At 39.4% G+C, this 23,698-nt stretch overlaps 1 long non-coding RNA gene across 1 annotated transcript; it reads right to left on the reverse strand.

Annotated features, from left to right (window-relative positions):
- Positions 1 to 4,798: 4,798 nt before the first annotated feature.
- Positions 4,799 to 12,791, reverse strand: LOC148125497 (uncharacterized). Its single transcript, XR_015744180.1, has 2 exons — positions 12,098 to 12,791; positions 4,799 to 4,885 (listed from the first exon to the last, which is right to left on the reverse strand). It is a non-coding gene; the product is annotated as an uncharacterized LOC148125497 (long non-coding RNA).
- Positions 12,792 to 23,698: the final 10,907 nt, after the last annotated feature.

Consider the following 23,698-nt stretch of genomic DNA (forward strand, 5'->3'; position numbering starts at 1 on the left):
CCTTGCTACTTGTAGAATCACACAATTTTCATATCAGATGGAGGGTCTTTTTTAGATCCACTGCTTTTTGTCCTAGACTCAGTAAATAAATTGAATAAAAGCCACCAATTCTTTCCCTTAATGGTTTTGAAAATTGAACAAGGTTCGTGCGTAAGTCCTTAATATTTTTTAGACTTAAAGATCCTCAGTTCTTTTGTCCTTTCCCAAATAGATTTCCCATGGAGAGTTTTTAAGAACCTGATAGGGATGCTATAAGGTAACTTAATATACATACATAACATCTGTGGGTGGCCATACTACAAAACTAGAGTGTGTATCTTCCAGCCAGAATCCCTACAGTCATGCTGAAGGAACATTGAAAGACACTTCATTTAATTAATTCCGGGCAAATCCAATCTAGAGGCTTGATAGTTCCTGGTAATGACATTATAAATGTTTATGAATAAAACCCCCTAGTATTGCTATTGAGTTCTTCTTTAACTCTGGAACCTAGAACTGTGCCCAGGGCTTCTAAAGTATTGGCTATTCCCTCCAGTTTGGTGTCACCTGCAAATTTAATGAGTTTCCCTTCTAACCCTCATCTAAGTTGTGTATGAGGATGCTGAAAAATTCTGGATCTAAAAGTGAACCTTGCATGCTTCCCTTAATGTATGCCTCCAATGTGCTTTTTCAAAAGACAACCAAACTTTGTTTTTCTTTGAAGACATTTCACTTCTCATCCAAGAAGCTTTTTCAGAATCTCCATAAAAATCCCCTCAAGGTAGATATAGTCCCACTAAGAGCTGTGTGTAGACATTGAATGTGGTTGGTCAATGGGTTACAAATCCATCTTATCAAACGCCTTAATCAAGTCCAAGTGCACTATGTCCACAACATTTTGTTGATCCACTAATTTAATCACTTTGTCGAAAAATGCAATAAGGCTTGTTTGGCATGATCTCTTTTTGACAATCCCATATTGGCTTCTAATAATAGTTTGGTGTCCACAGATCCATTGTTTGATTCTTTTTCCTAGGTTCTTCCGATGTATTGATGTCAGGCTGATTGTAGTTTCATGGATCCATTTTTTTTTTCTTTTTTGAAGATGGGGACCACCTCAGCTCTTTTCCATTCCTCTGGTAATTTCTTGGTGCTGAAGGATCTTTGAAAGATATGGTTCAATGGTTCTGAGATCACCTCTGCCATCTTCTTCAGAACCGTGGTCCTTGTGATTTGAACTTGTCTAAAGTGAATGGATGTTTTCTTACAATTTTCTTGCCTAATTTGACTTGTATTCCCAATCTCTTTTTTATGCTACTGCTTTTGATATGTTGGACCAGGGGTGTCAAACTCAAGGCCCAGGGGCCAGATTTGGCCCACGGGGTGTTTAGATCTGGCCCCCAGGGCCGCCCTGAAAACAGCAAAGGACCAGCCTGCAGTGCATCTGCCAGCGAAAACAGAGCTCGGGAGGGCTGTGTGCATCCCTCCTGAGCTCTGTTTTTGCTGGCAGAAGGTTGTACGAGGACATCGCAGCTGAAAACTGAGCTCATGAGGGCTGAGGGTAGCTCTCCCAAGCTCCGTTTTCACTGGCAGAAGATTGCAGGAGGCTGCTCCAGTTGAAAATGGAGCTTGGGAGCCCATTTTCACTGGCAGTGTGCTTGGGTCACCATGACATGAGTAACTTTGAGCTGGGCATGCCCACCCTATCCCCCCCAAGGTCAACAACAACCCTGATGCAGCCCTCAATGAACTTGAGTTTGACACCTCCGTGTTGGACGATTTTTTCTGTTTGTGTAAAGACGGATGCAAAGAATGAATGAAGCGGTTTTGCTTTTCCCCTGCTGTTCATTACATCTTTACCATCTTCTCCCATTAATGGAATGATCACTTCCTGGACTTTTTTCTTGTTTTTTTTTATTATTAGGTTTGATATTTGTTGAAAATCTTAGTTTATTCTGAGCCTTAGCTTTACTGACGTCATCGTTGCATGTTTGGGCTGTTTGCTGGTATTCTGCTTTAATTATGTTTCCCTCTTTCCCTTTTTTGGTACTTGTCTTCTTTGTCTTTCAATTTATCAGAGTTCTTTATATCAGGGGTCTCCAACCTTGTCAACTTTAAGACTTGTGGACTTCAACTCCCAGAATTCCTCAGCCAGCTGAGGAATTCTGGGAGTTGAAGTCCACAAGTCTTAAAGTTGCCAAGGTTGGAGACCCCCGCTTTATATTCTATGCCACAGATCTCTTATTTTTCTTTTTCAGTGATATTGTACTAGACTAGCTTTTATAATCTCATTTTTCAGAATTTCCTGAGCTTCTTGGGTCGATTTCTCTTTTATTATTTAACTTTTATGAATACAAAATACAAAATTTTAACCAGACTATCTAGGAAAATGGAACTAAAGTTTTCACTTATATTAAGTTCATGAGCATCACAATTCCAAGAATCTTGTTTTTCAGCAAGTTTTAGGATTCCCTTGACCATGTTTTGCTTTTATTTTATTTTTCTTCTTTTCTTTATAAATATTCACCTGAGGCACTTTTTACAGCATGCAACAGATTTTCTGTTGCTCAGAAATAAGACTGACTTTATTTTCGATGTGTAAATTTTGGGGAAAGAGTACTAGCAACTGGCACATCTGTGGAATCCTAAATCTGAAAGTTTCGGGCTTCCTTGCAAAAGACAAAACTACAAATCCATCCCCGCTTAGCCTTCATCCCATCACATGGTCCAGTCTCCATCTGTCCTAAAGTAAGATCCCCATTTCATTATGCACCACACTTAGTGACCTTGAACCAGCAAAAGAATTTTTGTCTAACTAGATATACTCAAATGAATTCCTCCCTTCCACTTTCTCAGGCTTAATTGTGGCAGCATGGGAGCATCGAATCTCAACATGAGTTCCAGAGATGACATCTTGCACCTCCACCGCTGCTCGAAGTTCTTGCTCCTGCCTCTCACCCTGTTGTGGCTGCCGCTGCTGTTCTGCTGGGGAGGCAGGACTGTGCAGGAGCCGACTCCATGTGGGGGAAACATCTGGCTGGCGCCGCGGTAAGTGGTGCTCCAAAAGGTGGGTGGAATGTCCCGTGGCTGCTCCGCCCAGGCCAGGGGTGTGGGGGGGGGAGGGGAGAGAGAGAGAGAGAGACAGAAACAAGAAAGAAAGAAAGAAAGAAAGAAAGAAAGAAAGAAAGAAAGAAAGAAAGAAAGAGAGAGAGAGAGAGAGAGAGAGAGAGAGAGAGAGAGAGAGGGAGGATGGGAGAGAAATAAAGAAAAAGACAAAGAAAGAAAAGGAAGAAAGAAAAGAAAGAAAGAAAAAGAAATAGGAAGGAAGGGAGAGAGAGAAAAAACTCTATGCTATTATTTTTAATTGTTCTGTTATTTATCATATATTACATATTTTACACTGCCTTTCTTTTGCCCAGGTATTTTTCAGGGTTTACAATACATGCATTTTCTATAATCCAGAGCATAAATACATGTGTGTTTAACAGAATTTAAAGGGACTTTGGAGGTCTTCTAGTCCAACCCCCTGCTCAGGCATGAAAAAATCAGGATGCCACACTCTGAGTAGAGGTCCTGGGAAAGGTATCAGAATAACAAAATAATACTTAGAAAGGACTCTGGGGGGAACCATATACCATTTCAGAGAAATGGTTGTCCAGTCTTTTCTCAAAAACTTCCAGTGATTGATCACCCAGAACTTCTGGAGACAGGCAGGTCCACTGGTTAATCGTTCTCACTGTCAGAAAGTTTCTCCATAGTTTTAGGTTGCTTCTCTCTTTGTTCAGTTTCCATCCATTGTTTCTTGTTTGCCTTCTGGTGCTCTGGAAAATACATTGCCCCCACCCTTCTTTCTGGCAGCCCCTTAAAAGCCTGTTGCCTATATCACACTCTTGAGTAAAGCATGTGAGCCAATTCCTCCTTTCAGTGGTCCATGAAAGTACATCTATAGTACGTAGATAATAAAGTCAAAAAAAGGTGAACAACATTTTTACAGAACTACAGATACGTTGGGTGACAAGGAATGGCTTGGAGGGGAGAGGCCAGGTGAGACACCCCTTGACATGAGTGACATTGAATTGGCCACGCTCACCCAGTCACATGACCACCAAGCATGCCCACTCAGTCACATGACCACCAAGCCACATCCACCAAATAAGCCACGGCCACAGAACCAGTAGTAGACATTTTTGAATCCCACCACTGACGAGTTGGGTAAAAATTGGAGGACAAAAGTGTAAATCAAATTGCTCAAACCGGGCACAAAGAGGTACCTGAACTCAAATTAGTATTCAATGTATCCAGCTGCCCATTATCCATCATGGAACACAAAATCCCCCAGAAAGGCATCAACTGTAATGATGATGATGCTAATTAGTTAGTCTCCCAGCTGACTTTCTGTCTTAGAGTGACCTAGAACTCAGTCTCTGGGTTTCTAGCAATATTGGTGAGCAAAAACTTCAAGAATGGGTTCTTTGTAACAAATTTCAAGCAAGAGTTAGCAGGTTTGGCTTTCAAGCAACCAAATAACCACTAGAAAGCTGGCTGGGTATGCCTCTGCTCAGAGGTGCTATTCAGCAGGTTCTGACCAGTTCTGGAGAACCGATAGTGGAGATTTTGAGTAGTTCAGAAAACTGGAAAATACCACCTCTGACTGGCCCCGCCCCCATCTATTCTCCGCCTCCAGATTGGCTGGGTCTTCTTTTGTGGCCCTGCACAGAAGAACACGCCCACCAAGCCATACCATGCCCACCAAGCGACGCCCACAGAACCGGTAGTAAAAAAAAATTGAATCCCACCGCTGACTCTGCTGCTTTCTTAAGGGTTATCCAGATCTTTGCAAATCATATCTGCCTGCCTTCTGTCCAGGAGAGCTTCAATGATCCTGTGTCTTGGTGGAAAGCTGGCACTGTGTGTAGATATAGGAAACTTATTAAGATAACAGATAAAGATAAACCCATCCTCATATACATATAGGCTTTTTTTGATTTTTAGGTAAACATGTTTAAGGATAATTGAAAAAACAATGTGTTCAGGAAGTATTTTTATGTCTGCTAAAAGTCTCCTATAAATATTATACTATATACTAAATTACCATTGCGTGGTATTTGAATGAGACAGCACTAAGAGCAGAAAGTACTCTTTAAAACCATTTTAAGTCTGTCCAATGTCAGAGGGAAAGAGGCAAAGATGCATTTAACTTGTCAATGAAATTTCTTGGACTTCTATTTTCCCAACTTAGAATAATACAATGTCATTATGCACAGTAAAAGTGAAACCATACTATTATTTCTTTGCTTTCATTTTAGCATTTTACTGTTTATATATTGTATTAATTACAGCCAATTGTATAAACAGGTTCTTCTGTTTCCAGTATCAGAGATAAATCCCAAATAAATCATAGGTGCTTTTTAGATTTTATTATTGAAACTAAGTGAGCAACATTTGCCATCTTGAATTTTCCACCTCTGACTATTAGCCTGTTACAGTATACACTGTAACAGCTGTAAGATTTACCACCCTCTGTGTTATAAACCGCCAGAATGTGGAGCCTAATGCAATTTCCTATGGTAATTTCCTGTGGTTTGATTCATCAAAAGAATAAGATGATGTCTGCATTTTTCCAGTTGCCAGATTAATAAGCACCATTCAATATACATATACAACTGCAACATTTCAAGTTGGTTGCTTTAGCTCTATTTAGCACTATGCAGTATTCTAAATAAATGTCACTCAAACAACTCACGGCATTTAAAACCTCCAAGTGCCAAAGTTCTTCATCAATATAATTTATACTGTAGGGGAAAACTCCATTTTGCTTGCCAATTTTATCTGCAGACTTCAAAAACAAAATCATTTTTCATACAATGACAGCCAATAATACTGGCTGCTCCGTTTTGAACAAATTAGCAGGTATAATTTTAATCTTTTTGTTAAAAGAATCCCATTTCAGCTATTTTGGAATAGGAAGGAAGGAAGGAAGGAAGGAAGGAAGGAAGGAAGGAAGGAAGGAAGGAAGGAAGGAAGGAAGGAAGGAAGGAAAAATATTTCAGAAGGGTGACAAATTCAATATATTCAATTATTTATAAACAATTGCCCTATTTCTGCCTCTGTATTTACTTAAGTTGTTGTATTCACAATTCCTTTACAGTTTACACACCTAAACAATGTACTGTACATAAAGTTACGTCTGTGTGATGTACAAACAAATTTGCATTACATTCAGAGACATTGTTTCCAATAAACTCACCAGGAAAAACATGTGTCTGTGATTGTATATGATTTTTTTTCAGTCAAACTTTGTATAGAGGTGCAGAAAAGCAACCAACAGAATTAAAATACTATAATGAGAAACTGAGCAAAACAAAGTGGCAGTTGACTTGCAATGCAATCCCTTCCGTGTGAGTACAGAAAAAAAATGCAAACTGAGAAACAACAAAAATGTCATTTAACAATAAAACCTGGCTCTAGATTTGAAATTACCTTTCCCTCCTGGCTAACATGGTTATATTAAAAATGTGCAGGCGGTCAACTGAATAAGATGGTCACTGAGGTTTCCTTGATTTTTAAAGGAATAAATAAAAACAGCCTAGAAATTGATATCATGACCTTAGAATTCTTTTAAATGTGCCAAATTAATTGAACAGAATCCTTAGCCCTATGCAGATGTTGTGACTTGCTGACTTCTAATTCAGAACAGACCTGGGCCTTCAATTGGGCCGTAGCCTTATTTCATGGCAGGCTGATGGCTCCAGATGAAATAAAAAGTCAAATATTTGCTCTCTCTGCCATCAGAGGAGAAAAAGCAATCCCAATCGCAGTGACCTCTGTGTACAGTATGTCCAGCAGTCAGAATAAACTTAAAATGCCCTGAGAGTCCAATCCAAAGGGAGGAGTGAAGTTTTTTTTCCCCTCCATAGGCACATTTATTTGAACACTCAGCACTTTGTCAGTTTGTTGTATGATCAATCCTTTTACGCTGGCCAGAATATCATGAAACGGGGAAAGATTCCGTTGCATGCTGAGAAATGTTGGGGGGAAAGAGAGAAGGCTGTAAGAACTGAGGCCATAAATTTTGGGCCCAGTTTGGCTTCCCCCAGGTTGCTTGACTGCCTGTTGCATGATGGAGGGAAGAAAACCCAAGACCGCTCACTGTGTCCTTCTGCACTGAAATCATGATGGCATGGATGGAACCTCCCACTTCCATGGGGTAAGGATATTAGCTTGTGCAGAAGCAAAATTGTTCTTTGTTGTAGAGTCTCAATACCAGGGACCCATCACATGTGGCAGAAGAATGTTTTTTCCTGTCCACTGCTCTGAAACGGGGACCTTGAAGCCACAAGGGAACACTTTGTATTTTGGAGGAGATAGATATTCTGTCATTTTCATCACTAGCAATCCAAAGGCAGGTTAATTATAAATGTTCGCCTGAATTGATTTTGTCACTAAATTAGATGTAAAAGAATCAGGTTGATAATTTGAAAGTCATGGAAACTACAATAAATCTATAGTTGCTCTGCTCAGGAGAGAGAGTTATAATTTCTTCCTTGAAATGTTGAAATCATGACAAACTTTGGTACTAATGCTTTTATTGGGAGCTTCCTGAATTGGTGTTTCTACTTAGAAAGTAGAATCCTGGACCAGACCAGTTCAGATCTCCCTCTTGGGCACTATTCAGCCTAGGCTTAACCCATCTTCAAGACCAGATCCAGGGCTCTGAAAGCCACCAGATTCACTCTAGACTGGCTTGTTTAGAGATTCGGGAAAATCAAGACTCCTTGTTCTTCCAGGAGGAGTCAGACTCTTGGAGCTTCATTCTTCTGTTCTTCAGATAAAAAAGTGGTTGACCATAGCACGTTTTATCCTTTTTCTTTTGGGCAGAGGCGTTCTCTACAAATAGGCTCAGCCCTAATAAATTGCCTTCATAATACATCAGTACTCATGGTGGGGTCTAATCAAGGCATAATAAAATGGAATAGTTACTTCCAACGAGTTGGAACTTTTATGTCATTTGCCCTTTTTTTGCAGTCATATACTCTGCTGGTCACACTCAGATTCCCTGTTAGATAGACCTTATATATGTTACTATAAAACAGGGAGAGAGACATTTTCTGGCCACTTCTACAGGTAAAATCACACACACACACACCACCATGTCTTTCAAGCTGGATGGCAACCCTTTCATGCTCAAAAAATTAAAAAAAAACTTAGTATTAAAGTTATGTATTAATTGTATGTCTTTGACAATCCTGCTGGGCATTTGGTTGGTAGTTTGGATTGTGCATGAGGAAGATAGCTGATCACTCTGAGATTTGAACTTCCCTTATATTTTGGTTGAGAAATGCAGCTCCCAATTTTCTTATTAAATGTTTCTGCCTTGCTTTCTTTCAAAAACATACAAAAATAAATTTTGCCCCATACCTTTTGGGATTGTCCTCTTATTCTGGAGTATGAATATATAGATAGGCATTCGACTATAAATATTCAGTCAGTAAAGTGGAATATATATAATAAGTAACTCTACAATTACTAATTTTCTTCATTCTAGGATTGGAATGTGAATTTTTTTTTCCACAGAGAAAATCTTCAGATTTCCCCTAATGTTTATACTATTTCTTTTGAACAGTGAAATGTCAGGGTGAGGACTTAAATTCTTGCCACATGACTGAAATGTAATCGTATCTTCTAAGAGGCTGCAAATTTGTTACTCTGCTTCATTCTGAAGATGTAGGTCATCTACCAGCTGTGATGCTGCGGAGGTTTATGCTCCTGAAGCGTTTGGTGGAATGTTCCGAGGTGGGAAATTTATTTGAACCAGATGTGGAAAGTCATCGGTCTCTTATGTAAATGGAGAATTAATTTTCACCATGGGAATAATGTTGACCTTCTCAACTGTCCAGGAATCAAACAGCACCCCCTTCTACCCGCCATTAAAAACCAAACCCCACCCAATGGCATTGTTTAGTTCTAAAGCTGGCAAGGCAGCCTAACAATAAGCAAAAATACAGGAATTGTTATTTAATTGACAAAGAAGACCAAGTCATGTGATTGTATAGTAGCTTCTAAACCGTACTCAATTTGGAGCACAGAGAATAGAATGGGCTACATGGTTCAAGCAGCAACCATATCGCAATATAGCAACACCTATTACTTCTGACATCCAGTAGGCCTATCAACCTTTACTTGGTTTATTTTCTGTTACAGGCATCGACAATAGAGTGGGAGAAATGCTTCTTTGTGTGGCCAGCCTGACAGATACACTCCCTGCTTCTTTCTTGGTCTCATTGGCTGAGAAACAAAAAACAGGAACCTGGCCACACATATATTTTCATCTGGCCTGTAATATTAGAAGAAAGATTTATATGAGTTAAAGCTCTACATATCTATATTCAACTATGGGATGAATAATTTCTGCTCAGTCAGTTCTCTTGAAATGATCTGTCATGAATTTTTGAATAGATAAAAACTTCCGGGGGAGAGGCTGGTCCTTACACATCCCTCAACCCAGCCATCTGCATTGAAGGCGCATGAGGAAGGCGAGGTGGCTTCCAAGTTGTCTTTATCTGAAACTGACCGTTTATAGATTTGCCATAAATATGTTGACCAAAGATACTCATAACTCACACAACCAAATAATAAATCCTTATTAATTTAAGCACGAGTTTTCATGAATTAAGTCTTTTTGATAGCTTTCATCCAATATATAGTATACATTTTTCAAAAGCATACGTGCATACTAGCAGAAGTGAGATGTCAAAACACTTCAAAGTGTGAAATATGATTTATATAGCTTCTATCGTTATAAATCTTTTAGCAATTAATTGTTGAATAATTTTAATTTTAACTATTTTATTTTGCTATCTGTAATTTCTGGGTTCTTTAATCTGGCCATAGTGATTGGCATACTTGAGAATTATTTTTAGCAAGAGACAAAATTATTTCCTATTTATTCCTATTTAACCCTTTAACAAATTAAATTGGTGGTTTTGAAGTTTTTCTGTCTAAATCTCCAGAGTTTCTATGGTCTCTTCTGATACATTTTGTTTTTATAAACAGATAAAACTTGTGGAACTTATCAACCAGGTTGCCAAATGTTTTCCTGTTTTATAAGAATTTGGACACATTCTCCTGTGGAGGTACATTTTCAACTACAAAAATCTCACTTGACAAAATACCACAATCTTCCAGCAATTTTGGAAGAGGCCTTGTCCTCATCTCATCCATCCATCTCAACCTAATGGCTACCTTCTGGTCTTCTCTGTCACTTGCTGAACTGACTCTCATGAGAAGATGCTAAATTTCTCTCCCAAGTGTTTATTACTATATTAAGGCAAGAGAAATAACTTTTATCTTTTGGAGACTACCAGGAAAAAACCTCACTACTATTAAGTTTTATTAATATTTTTATACTGTCAATACCTGTTTCCTCCAGCAACTCAAGGCAGTATCTATTGAACTTCCTTCTCCAAATTTTCCCCACAACTGTGAGATGGACTGGACTGAGAAAGAGCAATGGCCCAAAGTCATGCTACAAAGTTCTATGGCTGAGGGAAAGAGTTGGAGCCTTTTACTTTCATTCAAAATCTTTATCACTACAACACTTTCCTCTCTTGAGCTGAGAGGAAAAAGGGCCCCAAATCACCAGGGAGCTTCTGTGGCTGAGGGGGAACTATATTTGGATCTCCTCTCTGATAGTCTAACATAATATTATACAATAATAGTTCTTAAATAATGCAGTAATGTTTATGGTATATATTTATTACTTAATTACATTTCGTGTACTTGAAAAGTTTTTAAATGTTAGTAGCTGTGAATATTTTTTCAAAACTATTCCAGGAGACAGTTTGATAAGATATGATTGTTTTTAAAAAAAATCTGCTTTCTATACCTGCTTACATTATTCTTTCCAACAAGCTCAGATGATTCCTTTCTACACAAGATGCCTGGCAGACTGATAAAGGGAAAGGATAGACGGTAAAAGGTGTGGGTGGGTGAAAGGCAAGCACGGCTATTTGTCCTTTTGGACAATATGCGTGACCCTGCAGTCAAGAAAAGAGAAAATATCGTCAGGTTGCTCCTTTCACTTGAAGAATAAGAGCTGATATAAATAAGGAGGGCTGAATTCCATTGACTTTACAAGGAGAAGATAGTTATACATTTTTACATGTACACACGCATGCGCACATCTGCTTGAGGATGGACCATGTCAAACCAGTTTACAAAAGGAAGTATCAGTGAATAAACCACACATGAGGAAAGATTCAGATAACAGCCTTCGCTAGAATAAAGGTCCAGGAGAAAGACTATAAGGTTAAGGCCCCATGATGCTTTCTCACAGGCATACAGACATCACACAGAGGCTGGGAAAGTGGTCAAGGTCCATAGGGCCCAGAGAACCCAAAGGAGCACCTCCCCCATATGTATACCTACAAAGCAGAAAAAAAATCATTATCAACTCATGTAACCTTAAAATTGTGTTTAAAAGAGTAGTTGCAATCTTACATAATAACAATAAAGCCTCCCATGATGGTCTTGTGTAAGATCTTAGGTTGAGGAGTCATAGCTATTTAGAGCTATGGACATCTATTAACCATGCCCTCCTGAATCATTTCCCTGACCCTCAGGGCTGGTTCTGTTGCTCCCCATAAGTCGTTCCTTTACTCCAGGGTAGAGCATTTTTTCTGGCCTGGGGTGCTATTGCAAAGTTTTCTTTCCTACCACCACCGTTCCCTCCAATGGCCAAACTCTTGAGTAATCATTAAATCAGTCATATTAAAAGTAATAACATCTTGAAAGCACTAAAAATAAATAAAAACACGTTTCTGCCAACTCCCAGCCTTAAACCTCTTTTGGAAGTGAAGACATTAGCAACAACAGCAGTGTTGAATTAAAAATATCCCAAAAGATTTCAGGCAAATGTATGATTGCTGTGGCTCGTGAGACTGAGGATGATGTTCCTGGAACAGACACCAAAACTTATACTCCTTATACAGTATTTCAGATCTTGCTTTTGCAGTTGCTTGCATAAGAGGTGAACGGTAGCTAGATTGCATCACTGCAAAATCAGGTAATTCTTTCTTTCCTACGTACTTGAATAATCAAGCAATGCATTATCACTCACCTTCAGCAAAGCCAGTTGAAAGGAACAGAACCCAGGGCCCTGAAACATGCAGAAATGAGGCAGCCTCTTTGGAGGTACTTTAATTCTGCATGAGTATTTGATTAATTTATTTTATTGAACAGGGCCTTATTTGATTTGCTTGCATGTTTGTTTGCTTTTGCAAGCTACTGCCCTAATCTCTTCCTCTTATTCTCTCCTGCACGCTTTCCTTACTTCATAACTCAAATAACAAATGAACAAGATTGCCCTTATATGTTCACACTGGTTTCCTTTCCAGTCAGTTACTGTATGATCAGGTTTGTTGGCACAGCCTACATTTCATAGAGCTTTGCTGGCAAACTCTCACTAGGTTTCTCTGTTCTCCTGTCTACAAATAAACAGAAGTCAATCTATGGAGTCTGTTTTCAAGAGCTAATTCTCTCAGGACCAGTTCTTTTCAGACGGTGGCCAGGAAAACCAGTCTGAATTTCAAAATTGTTCATGCGGTACTTACAGTGAACTAAACTCTTCTGAAAGAAACAGTCATGACTCTGGAGGACTCCAGGGACAGGTTATTAGAAGATGAGGGAGGGCATCATTATTAGGTGAAAATTAGAAGAGCCTGCAAAGAACTCAAGATTTTATTAGAGAAGGGTGAAACAGAAGGGAAAACAAGAAGCACATAATTAGAATAATATAAATACAATAAATATTGCGGAAGAACTGCTAGAGACAATTTCCAAAACTGTTAAAAGAGATAGAGGTAGCAGGACTGAAAATAAATAGAAAAAAAAATTATCGTTAAAAATGTAACAAAAAGCAAAAACAAAATCTGGCAGAAAAAGTGGGATTTCAAATAGTTAAGATAGTTAAATATTTGGGAATATACTTAACCTCCAGACCCACTACGACATATCTAAAATGCAAACTACTCAACGCAAGAAGCCTTGCAAACAAAACGCATGAATTCTTCATCTTACTAAGCACAGCCATATTCAATATTATGTTTGTCTGTGAGACGTGGTTGAATGCATCTTTTCCAGACTCCATTACCACAGTCAGAGTATATCACATTTATCAGTCAGATCGCAAAATCCGTAGAGGAGGTGGAGTTACTATCTTCTATAAAAAAAATCTCTAAATCTAAGAAAGATTCAAATTACACAGGAGCTTGCTCTTCCAGAGACTATCATCTGGGAACTGTCCTTAAATACCACTATCTGCTTCTTACTATGCTACAGAGCCCCCTGATTATGACATAGTTCACGCAAACAAACTAACTTCACTGCTGACGTGGGCTGCCTCTTGTCCACACCCTCTTATTTTCCTTGGTGACCTCAATCTATCTCTTATAGATTGGGCCCTAAATGAATGTACATCCGAACCCATACATGCAACCCTGTACAATGCCGCTACTATATCGGGACCGGATCAATTAGTAACTAACAACACTAGACTCAACAACTGCCTTGACCTCATCTTCTGCAACAGCTCAAAGTCAATTTATGGCCTACAAATACAAGAACCCTTTTCAAACAGTGACCACAGTATGATTTACTTTTGTCTTAATTTACACCCTCACAAAGAAGATCATAATGAGGGATCGCCAAAATACAATTTCAAAAAAGCCAACTATGATCTCATAGATGCCAACCTATCATCTCTTGATTGGACATTCTGTTCTCTAACTGTAATACTACAGAAGACCATTATAATGCATTCTTACTTGAACTTGAAAGAGTCATTAAACTAGTCTTTGTAAACAGCAATGGCTCATGCCCCACATTTCCTAATCGTACCACAACTAACTGCAATGATCTACTACATATTGACTATACAGAAGACAACATAGAAAAGGCACTACGAAAATTAAAACCACCCCTATCTATTAGCCCCAATGGATTATGATCATACTTCTTTAAAAAGCTCTCCTCTGCCATAGCAGAACCCTTAAGCATTATATATGAGATATCATTCAGAACCAGCTCCTTACCTAACCTATGGTCCTTAGCTACGGTCATCCCTATCTTCAAAAAAGGTGACCCCAGCCTGGTTGAAAACTACAGACCAATCTCACTGTGTTATGTCACATGAAAAGTCATGGAATCAACCATTAACCAGTTCATCACCCTCCACTTAGAGTCAAACAATCTACTCTCCAAAAAAACAATTTGGTTTCAGGAAAAAATTGTCCTGCAACCTACAACTCCTACACTGCAAAAACATATGGACTTCTCTACTCAACCAGGGTAAAGCAACAGATGCAATTTATATAGATTTCTGCAAAGCCTTTGATTCAGTGGTACATGACAAACTACTGTTAAAACTAAACTCTTACAGCATTTCCGGATCCCTTCATAAATGGATTACTACATTCCTGTCAAACAGGAATCTACTTATGTTTATAAAGATGTTAAATGAAGCATCAGCCATCTGTGTTTATTTTTCTGGTGCTGAATTATCACTGTGAAACTCTCAACAAAACATACTTTATAATACCCTCTTTCAACCTCCAATCTTTCCATCTAACTATTCCTTCATATGAAAGTGTGTACTCTTATTTCTACCTCTATTCAAATTTCTAAGTAGACCATCATTATATTAGAAAGGATATATATAGGGATCCCTGGGCATGTGGATTCATCCTATGAAGGCACAGCCAGGCCTGTCCAAATACAGAGGAGTCTGGTAGAGCTGCCCCAAGTTAAAACAGAAAGGAATAATGAAGAACGAGCCGGGCTGACCACAAGGTCACAAGCAAAGCAACAAATTGCAACAGCCGGCAGTTTAACATCACCTCCTAGAGATAAGCATTCCAGGCTGGGTCAGACAAGGGAGAAAAACAACAAACAACAACGTTTTGACGAAGCAAAAACAATAGAGTTTATTACAGATGGGAGGCAGTGGGAAGGGCCTATCACACTTGCAAATTGATTAATGATCTATAAAGGCAGAGATCTCTGTAATGGTAGCTTAATACTCTGACCGATGTCAACAGAGGCTGACGATTTAATACTTCAATTCTTATTCATTTTTTGACTTGCCTCCCATACTCCTCTCTTGGATCTTTATCTCTATCAACATCTGTTTCTTCACCATTCAGACTGACTATTTCTCCCATCTCTATCCTCCTGGCAGGTCTCCAGAGTATCCACCCAAACTCCTATCTGCCTTTCAAAATATATTTCAGGTTATCCGATTCCCTTTTAAAATCTCTTAAAGGGCTTTTCCCTTGGTTTAGTTCATCAGCCATTATAGTCTTTATCGTCTTCTCTTTCCCATCTTTCTGCTTTATTTGCTGGTTTATCTGTTCAATCTTTTCTTCCATTCTTTCTGCTATCTCCTCTCTTTCCTGCACTCTTTGGTCTTCATTCATCATCAGTTGTAACATGTTATCCATTTTCCCATATACGCCTTGCATTAGGTACTTTCTGTTTCTGTGACTCTTTCCCCTAATGCTTTGGAACATCAGCACCATTTCTCTTGAAATCTCACTCCTATCCCTCTGGTGGAGCATCTTGTCTTAATTTAATAGGTCCTGCTCTTACTCAAGTCCAAAAACAATATATTCCACTCCAATGTTAGTCCTCAGAAAGTTCAATAACCATAGTTCTTTACATCTCAGGATTATTAATCGATTCCATTTAAATAGTCCAGGAAGCTTCTGCAAATCAAAAACCACTTTGCTTTACTTAAAAGTCTTCCATAATAGAGTCTTCAGTGATAATAAAGTAACTAGTTATAGAACAGTCAATGTCACCACAGTCCTCCAGATCAGGGGTCACCAACCTTTTGGACCAAACTCATAATTTTAGATCCCAGGGACCACTAACTGGTTCTGTGGGCATGGCCTAATTTGTGGGTGTGGCTTGGTGGTCATGTGACTAGCGGGGCATGGTTTGTATGTAAACATTACAAATATTTATATAAATATTGATTTTTTTTTTTATAAAAAGGAGCATCTTTTACCCAAAATCAGGCAAAGCAGGCAGGCAGATTGAGTTGCTGACAGAATCACAGATTCATTCAGAGATCTATCTATCTGCCATTGACTAGCTCAGTCTGTCACATAAAATTTGCTTGCAAGCAAACTCATAAAATTTGCTAGCAAGCAAACTCACAAAATTAACTCACAACGCACCATGTATGTAAATATTGAATTTTTTATAAAAAAGAGCAACTTTTACCCAAAATCAGACAAAGCAGGAAGATTGAGCAGGCTCATAGAATCATTCAATGATCTATCTTTCTGCCATCAGCTAGCTCAGTCTCTCAAATTTGCTTGCGGTGACTCTGCACTGAATTTGCTTGCAAGCAAACCTAAGGGAGGTTCGGCTGTGCTTAAAAGCAGAGCCGAAGATCTAAAGACTAGCTAGAAAGCAAGAAATCCAACCATTTTCTGCTTCCTAGATAATCTAAATCTCCCAGCACAGCAGAACAGATGATGGTTGGAAAAAGAAAAAATAGCAATTTAGCAGGCAAGTTTGTCGGGTAAGGAGTGGGTGAGCGAGGAGGGTTCCCACAGGCCATGTGGGCAGCGCTGCCTTGTGTTTTTGCGCAGCCTCGATTAATTGCTTTGGAGGTGGGTGCTCTGGGGGTGAGATTTCTCTGCGGCCCACCAAAATTTTCTCATGGCCCACCAGTGGGCCGCGGCCCACTGGTTGGCGACTGCTGCTCCAGATGAATGTTGTTTATTTTTCTCATCAATTTTTTTTATAAACTGGTAGGGGTCTGGTATATTCCATTCACCAGTAGATGGCAACCTCAGCATAGGTTTCAGCATTGTTTCAAATCTTAATGATTTAATTAGTCCAAACTTAGTTCAATTTATAGAAGCAAAGTCAGCTATTCAAATAAATTCAACTGGTCCAACATTTTATAATGCTTTTCCAAAACAGCATTAAGACCTGTTTTAAAAGGTCTTTAGTTTCTCTCCCCTTAGTTCCTCTTTCAGGTCTAGGATTTTTTTCTTTATGGTTGTTAACCGCTTTTTGAAAAATAGTTCTAAGAGTCTCCTTTTCTGGATTTTTTCTCTTTTTTCCCCTTGAAGTTAGCACCTAAATAAAAAGGAATCTTCTCACCTAGCTCCAATCACTGTTCATCTGCACCGCTCCTGCACATTTCTATCTTATAATGCCTTGGTAAGATCACACTGGGGAATGCTGCATCCAGGTTTGGTCACCCCAATATAAAAAAGATGTTAAGACTCTAAAAATAGTGTAGAGTAGAACAATAAAGACGATTAGTGGGCTGGAGGCTGAAACATAGGAAAAAACGGTTGCGGGAATTGGATATGTCTAGTCTAGTGTCACCCCAGTTCTTCTTTTCACTACACTAGGCATTTAACAGATTTGTTAAATCTGTTAAATGTCTAGTCTAGTGAAAAGAAAGACTGGGGTGACATGATAGCAGTGTTTCAATATTTAAAGGGCTGTCACAAAAAAGATGGGATCAACCTATTTCTCCACAGCACCAGAGGGCAAGATGAGAAACGATGGGTGGAAATTAATAAGGAGGGAAGCAACCTAGAATTAAGGAGAGATGTCCTAACAGTGAGAACTATTAACCAGTGGCACAGCCAACCTACAGAAATTGTGGGTGCTCCAATGGAGGATTTCAGCCATTTGTCCAGAATGATAGAGGGTCTCCTGCTTGGGTGTGGACTAAAAGACCTCCAAGGTCCCTTCCAACTGTGCTATTGTCATTCTATTTAAAAAGGTGGCCGTTACAACACTGTAATCAAAATACTGCTTCAAAGACATCATGATAGCAGTCAACTTGTTTTTTTTAGTCACAGCCATCCAAAATGATTCGTTTCAAGGAGCATCAGACCGTTCTTGCACACCTTAAGCAAAAAAGGCTTGCCAATGAAATCAAATAATAAAATTTACTTGGTAGATTAGCACAGTGTGCCAGAAATTTTAAGAATTGGTTTCCATATAGGAGTCTACACTGAGTTGCCTAAAGCTTTTACTGAATTTGAACGGATAGCAGCGAAAGAAAAGCCAGATCTGAGCCAAAAGGGGCGAAAGTTACATATTGAAAGTTTCCCCAAATCCCTCCCCCCCAAGGACCCATGTCCAATCCACGTCCCACCTAATGTGATGTGTGATGTGGGGAACATCTTCAGGTGTTTTTGTCCATCTTGATTTCTGGGGTGGTTGGCCTTGACTGGGTGTAAACTTAACTCCACCCAGCAGCGCAGTAATTCTTGAGAGCGAACCTCCCTTTTAGTTCACATGGGTGTTCCTCACACCAGCACACTTCCCAAACCCCAATGCCATGTTTTCCTCCTTCCCATTACTATGGCAGCTAATAGCAAGCCAGCATCAACGGAAAACCCATGCTGGCGATCCGGCTGACATTCGGCCCTCCTGCCGTAGAGGCGTTAGCCCTAAGGAAAAAAAAACATCAGACAAAATAGACAGGATAGAAGCAATCTACCATACAGGGGAGCAAAATAACATTATGCCTTGTCAGGGTATTTAGTGTGAAACAGTTGTAGGAGTTTAGAGGCCTGGACATCCTTAGTTATTCTCCTTTGATGAAGAAGGGAATTGGAGGAGCAGGTTGGCCTGGTTGAAGAGGAGACACATGCTCACATGAAACACAGGGTGGATCTGCCTAAGGGTTTTGGGCAGTACCGTGACTGGATGTATGATCCTAACAATGGGGAAAGGACCTACCTATGTGGGCCCCAGTTTCTTTGATTTCTGGGTGGTCTGTAAGTACTTTATAGATAGTAAGACCCTGTCCCCTACTTGGAATTGTTTCGGTTTTGCTCTTTTCTTGTCAGCCTGGGCTTGATGTGCCTCATCTAGCGCCTTATGGGTGATGAGCCAAAAACACTGAAGCTGTATTGGAATCAATCCATTCCACTAAGGAAGAGATCTGGGCCTTCCACTGTGGCAGTTCTGGAATGGGTATGAAAATGACTGTGTTCCCCCTGCTCTCAGGTAGTTCAACAATGAAGTCCATGGATACTTCCTTCCATGGGGCACTAGGAATGGCAACGCTCTGGAGGGGTCCAGCAGGCTTCCCGGGGAGCCTCTTAGCTTCTATGTCCTTTTTCAATGAGGGCCACCAGAACTGCCATTTGACTAGGTGTAAAGTTCCCATGAAACCAAAGTGTCCAGCAGCTTTCAAATCATGGGCTCATTGCATCACAGTTCCCCTAAGATTGGCAGGGACATATAGTTTATCACCAATCCATGCTAGGCCATCTCTCATGGTGCGCTTATTTTTTTTATCTGGTTTGTCAATTGCTTACAAGATAATAGGTATAAGTAAAAACATAGTTATGAATACATGGATACATATAAGAAAAATAAAAGAAACAATAGGACAGGGATGGTAGGCATGTTGGTGCGCTTATGCACGCCCCACTACAGACCTTTTAGGAAAGGGGTGAGGTCAATAGTAGAAAGTTTAAGGTTAAAGTTTTTGGGGTTTGGGGAAGAAACCACAGAGTCAGGTAGAGGATTCCAGACATTGACCACTCTGTTGCTGAAGTCGTATTTCCTGCAATCAAGTTTGGTGCGATTAACCTTGAGTTTGTATCTATCATTTGCTCTTGTACTGCTATGGTTGAAGCTGAAGTATTCATTGACAGGTAGGACATTGCAATGTATGATTTTATATACTATACTTAGATTGGACTGAAGGTGGAGTAATTCTAGATTTTCTAGGTCTAGAATTTCGAGTCTGGTAGCATAAGGTATTCTGCAACAAGTAGAGGAGTGGAGAACTCTTCTTTTAAAATATTTCTGGACTTTCTCAACTGTGTTAATATCAGATATGTAATGTGGGTTCCAGACTGATGAGCTATATTTGAGTATTGGTCTACCAAATGTTTTGTATGCTCTAGTTAGTAGTATAATATTACCAGAAAAAAAGCTACGTACGATTAGGTTAACAACTCTTAATGCCTTTTTGGCTATGTAGTTACAATGGGCTCTACCACTTAAATCATTAGAGATGAGTACTCCAAGGTCCTTGACAAAGTTTGGGTCATCAACAAGGTCTTGACTATTCAGCTTGTATTTTATTTTCTGATTTTTTTTTGCCAATATGTAAGACAGAGCATTTATTTGTTGAGATTTGAAGTTGCCATTTGTTTGACCATTCTGATACATAGTCGAGGTCTTTTTGAAGGGTAGCAGTATTGTCTGTGGTGTTGAATAGCTTTACATCGTTAGTGAAAAGAACACAATTGCTCTTAATATGATCACATTTATGTAGACGTGGTTGAGTGGAACAGAAACCAGTCATCACTTTTCAACGCTCCTTTCAGCTTCTCGCTTAAGTCACTGGGAAGGTTGAGGTCTGCTTTCTCCTGGACTCTGGTGACCACCGGGACAGCCAGTTGCTTGGAGGGGATAACTGGGTGGGTTACTTCTGGCCAAGCACTATTGTACTCTGGGGCAATCTAGATAATCCGCCATAAAGTTCTCCCCCACCCCCCCAGGAAGGTAGTGAAAATGGTTAAAGTGTTGCACCCAACAAATTTGCTTGAGTGACAGTTGCAGGAACTGGGCCTGGCTAGTCTAGTGAAGAGAAGGACCAGGGGAAACACAACAGTAACGTTCCAATATTTGAGGGGCTACCACAGAAAGGAAGGGGTCACGCTGTATCCCAGGCAGCTGAAAGCCAGAGAAGGAATAATGGATGATCAAAGAGAGATTCAACCTAGAAATATGGAAAAATTTTCTGACAATTAGAATAATCAACCTATTGAACAACTTACCTTTGGAAGTTGTGGGAGTTTCATCACTGGAGGCTTTCAAGAAGAGATTGGACTGCCATTTGTCAGAAATGGTGCAGGGTCTCCTTCTTGGGCGGGGATTGGACTAGATGACCTACAAGGTCCCTTCCAACTCTGTTAATTTAATCTAAAATGTCAACCTATAGGACCCAGGAATCAATTCAAGAGCTATAGGGCTCCTACATTGCCTGTGCTTTAAAACACTGTTAAAAACATGGCTTTCCATCATCCTTGGCTTAGGATGAGTGAGGAGTTTCTTCTTGTGTCAGATACATTGATCTGGATTGTTTTTCCTTTGTGGAACCCACCTAACCTTTTCCTCCTTTTATGTGCTTTTCCTACTGATTTTATTTCTATAATCCACCAGAGCCACCATGGAGACAGATGGCCTTATAATCTTATAGAAAGTATGTAAATGAATAAGTCATAAAATTGCAATGGAGAATCATCCGATGGTTTTTGCTGCTTATGACCATGGATGACTTTTTCAGGCACTTGAGTGGGTGGACAGAAGTATTAGGCTTGTCTGTGTGATTGCATCTCCCTTTATTTTTAAGTTTTATGCAGAAGCAGATTACAAAATATCTGCAAATTGCAAGACTTCAATTCTTGTACACCACGGCAGAATGATAAAATTGGGCCAAAGCTCACTTTAGTCCAAGGTGGTTTCTTGGGAGCGGGGAAGGCGAGGTAAGCCAGATGCCTTTGAGATGTCAACAAGTAAGACGTCCCACTTGTTCCCCTGAATCAACCTCCAGCTCAATAGATAAATATGCTAGACTTCCATAAATTGATCCAATCCTGCTCATTAATTCTGATTCTGGTAATGCTAATAATATGTGAGAATATTTGGCAATTTTCCACCACAGAAACCAATCCCCAAATTGTTAATCCAACTAAAGGCCAAAGTGAAATCTTTGTCAGTTTTAGCCTCTCTCATAATTATGGGCCCACAACTAGAGTTGTTTGTATTTGCAATATGGGGTTGAGTATGTTTTCTTAGGCATTTTGTAATTTTATGGGCCCTGGGCATTGTGTTCAATGATTGTCCAGTTCTGGGTTTGGTTTCCACTAGAACAGGATTGCATTTGAGAACTCCATCCAGTGGGAGTCTTGCTCGGGGCAAGGTAGAAATTTCTTAGGAAGGTCATTGCTTCAGAGCTCTCGTCTCGTATTCAAGATTATCCTTCCATTGGTCAATGGAAGGGCAGGGTGATGGAGGAAAAAATGTTTGTGGATACCTAAGAGTTTGTCCATGTAATTTATTTAGTCTATAATTCCTAAAATTTGTCTCTTCACGTAAAACATGAAGGCAGAGAGAATATTCCCTAATGACCATAGAGAAGTATAGAATTTTCCTCCCAACATACATGCATCTATTGCATTTCTAAACAATGAAATTGTCCTTGAAGCCAAGACAGCTTTTACATTAAGCAAGCTCTTCCCTCCTCCCCTCCCCTCCCCTCCTCCCCTCCCCTCCTCCCCTCCCCTCTCTCTCTCCTCTCCTCTCCTCTTTCTTTTCTATCTCTTGTTTATTCAATGTTTGAACTCCAGGAAACCAATTCCTAAGCTGCAATATCTCAATTCCCCCCCTCCCCCCCCCACCCCCCATGACTGATCTGGGGAAATGATTAACAGGGAAAATTATTTGCAGGATGGTTTAACGTTCTAGTTTTTCTTTTACTGAAAGCATTCCATTAAAAAAAAAAAAATTCACTAGAAGCATATATTGTCAAATGTAAGGTTGCCTCAAATTGAAGTCTCATCTAAGTTCAAAACCAAACTGTAGGTCTCTCCTTCACTGTATAAACACATTATTTAGATGACATCCAAACATGATTAATAACCAAACATGATTAATAACAGCAGAGCAAGTGTTAATAGCTTAAGAATCTCCTTTGCATAAGGAGATCTTTAAAATGTACTATAATTTCACAGTAATAAGTAAGCACTCTCGCCTAAATTATCCAAGCATTGTCCTTTAGTTGCTACAGAAGCCTCTTTCCAGTGTGTTTTACTGTAGGATTGTTTGGCAGAACATTTCCTTATATGGGCTCTAAGAGAAGCAAAGGGCAAAGGTTGTCCTTTGCCAAAACATTTAATCCCAATTCCTGCTCTGTTTCCTGTATAGCTTTAGAGTTATGACAGTTCTACTTTGAAAGGTCTCACTTTCCAGAGCAAAGGTGTGCCCTGCCTTCTTTAGCAAACGATACAGGGAACCCTTTTCAGCCTAGCGTAGTCCCAATAAGATGTTTTTAGCGGTGCAACAATGAAAGAAGTTGTGTTTTATTTATGTCCCTTAGATTTAAAGGTCTAGAGACAGAAAGGGGAATATTTCTGTATTTAAGATTGGGGTTAAAATGAAAGTGATGTTTAATGTCATCATTATCACAATGTTGTTTGATCTTTATAGGTTTGATCTCTTCCAAAAGGTCACAAAAACAGCTAAACAGGTGCAATTAAAACACCACCTGTTTTTATATGCAATATTTTTATGTACAACACACATAAGGGGAGCTTTGATCACACTCATGATTCAATGTTTTTTATTTTTCTATTTTGTTTATTGGCTGTGTTGTCTGGTTGTTTTTAATTATGTGAACTGCCCAGCATCACAAATTTAAAATAGATAGCTATGCAAATTAAATAAATAAGCAAAATCCCATATACAGATTTGTCCAACTTTATCAGTTTGTTAATTTAATGCTATTTTTCCCAGAAGTCCATTGGCTATACAGAAGTTAGTTCTATCTACAGGTGAAATTCGAAAAATTAGAATATTGTGCAAAAGTTCATTTATTTCAGTAATGCAACCTAAAAGGTGAAACTAATATGAGATAGACTCATTACATGCAAAA

This window comes from Pseudonaja textilis, chromosome 6 (assembly GCF_049901715.1).
Source record: "Pseudonaja textilis isolate UNSWEBS1 chromosome 6, rPseTex1.2, whole genome shotgun sequence".
NCBI lineage: Eukaryota > Metazoa > Chordata > Lepidosauria > Squamata > Elapidae > Pseudonaja > Pseudonaja textilis.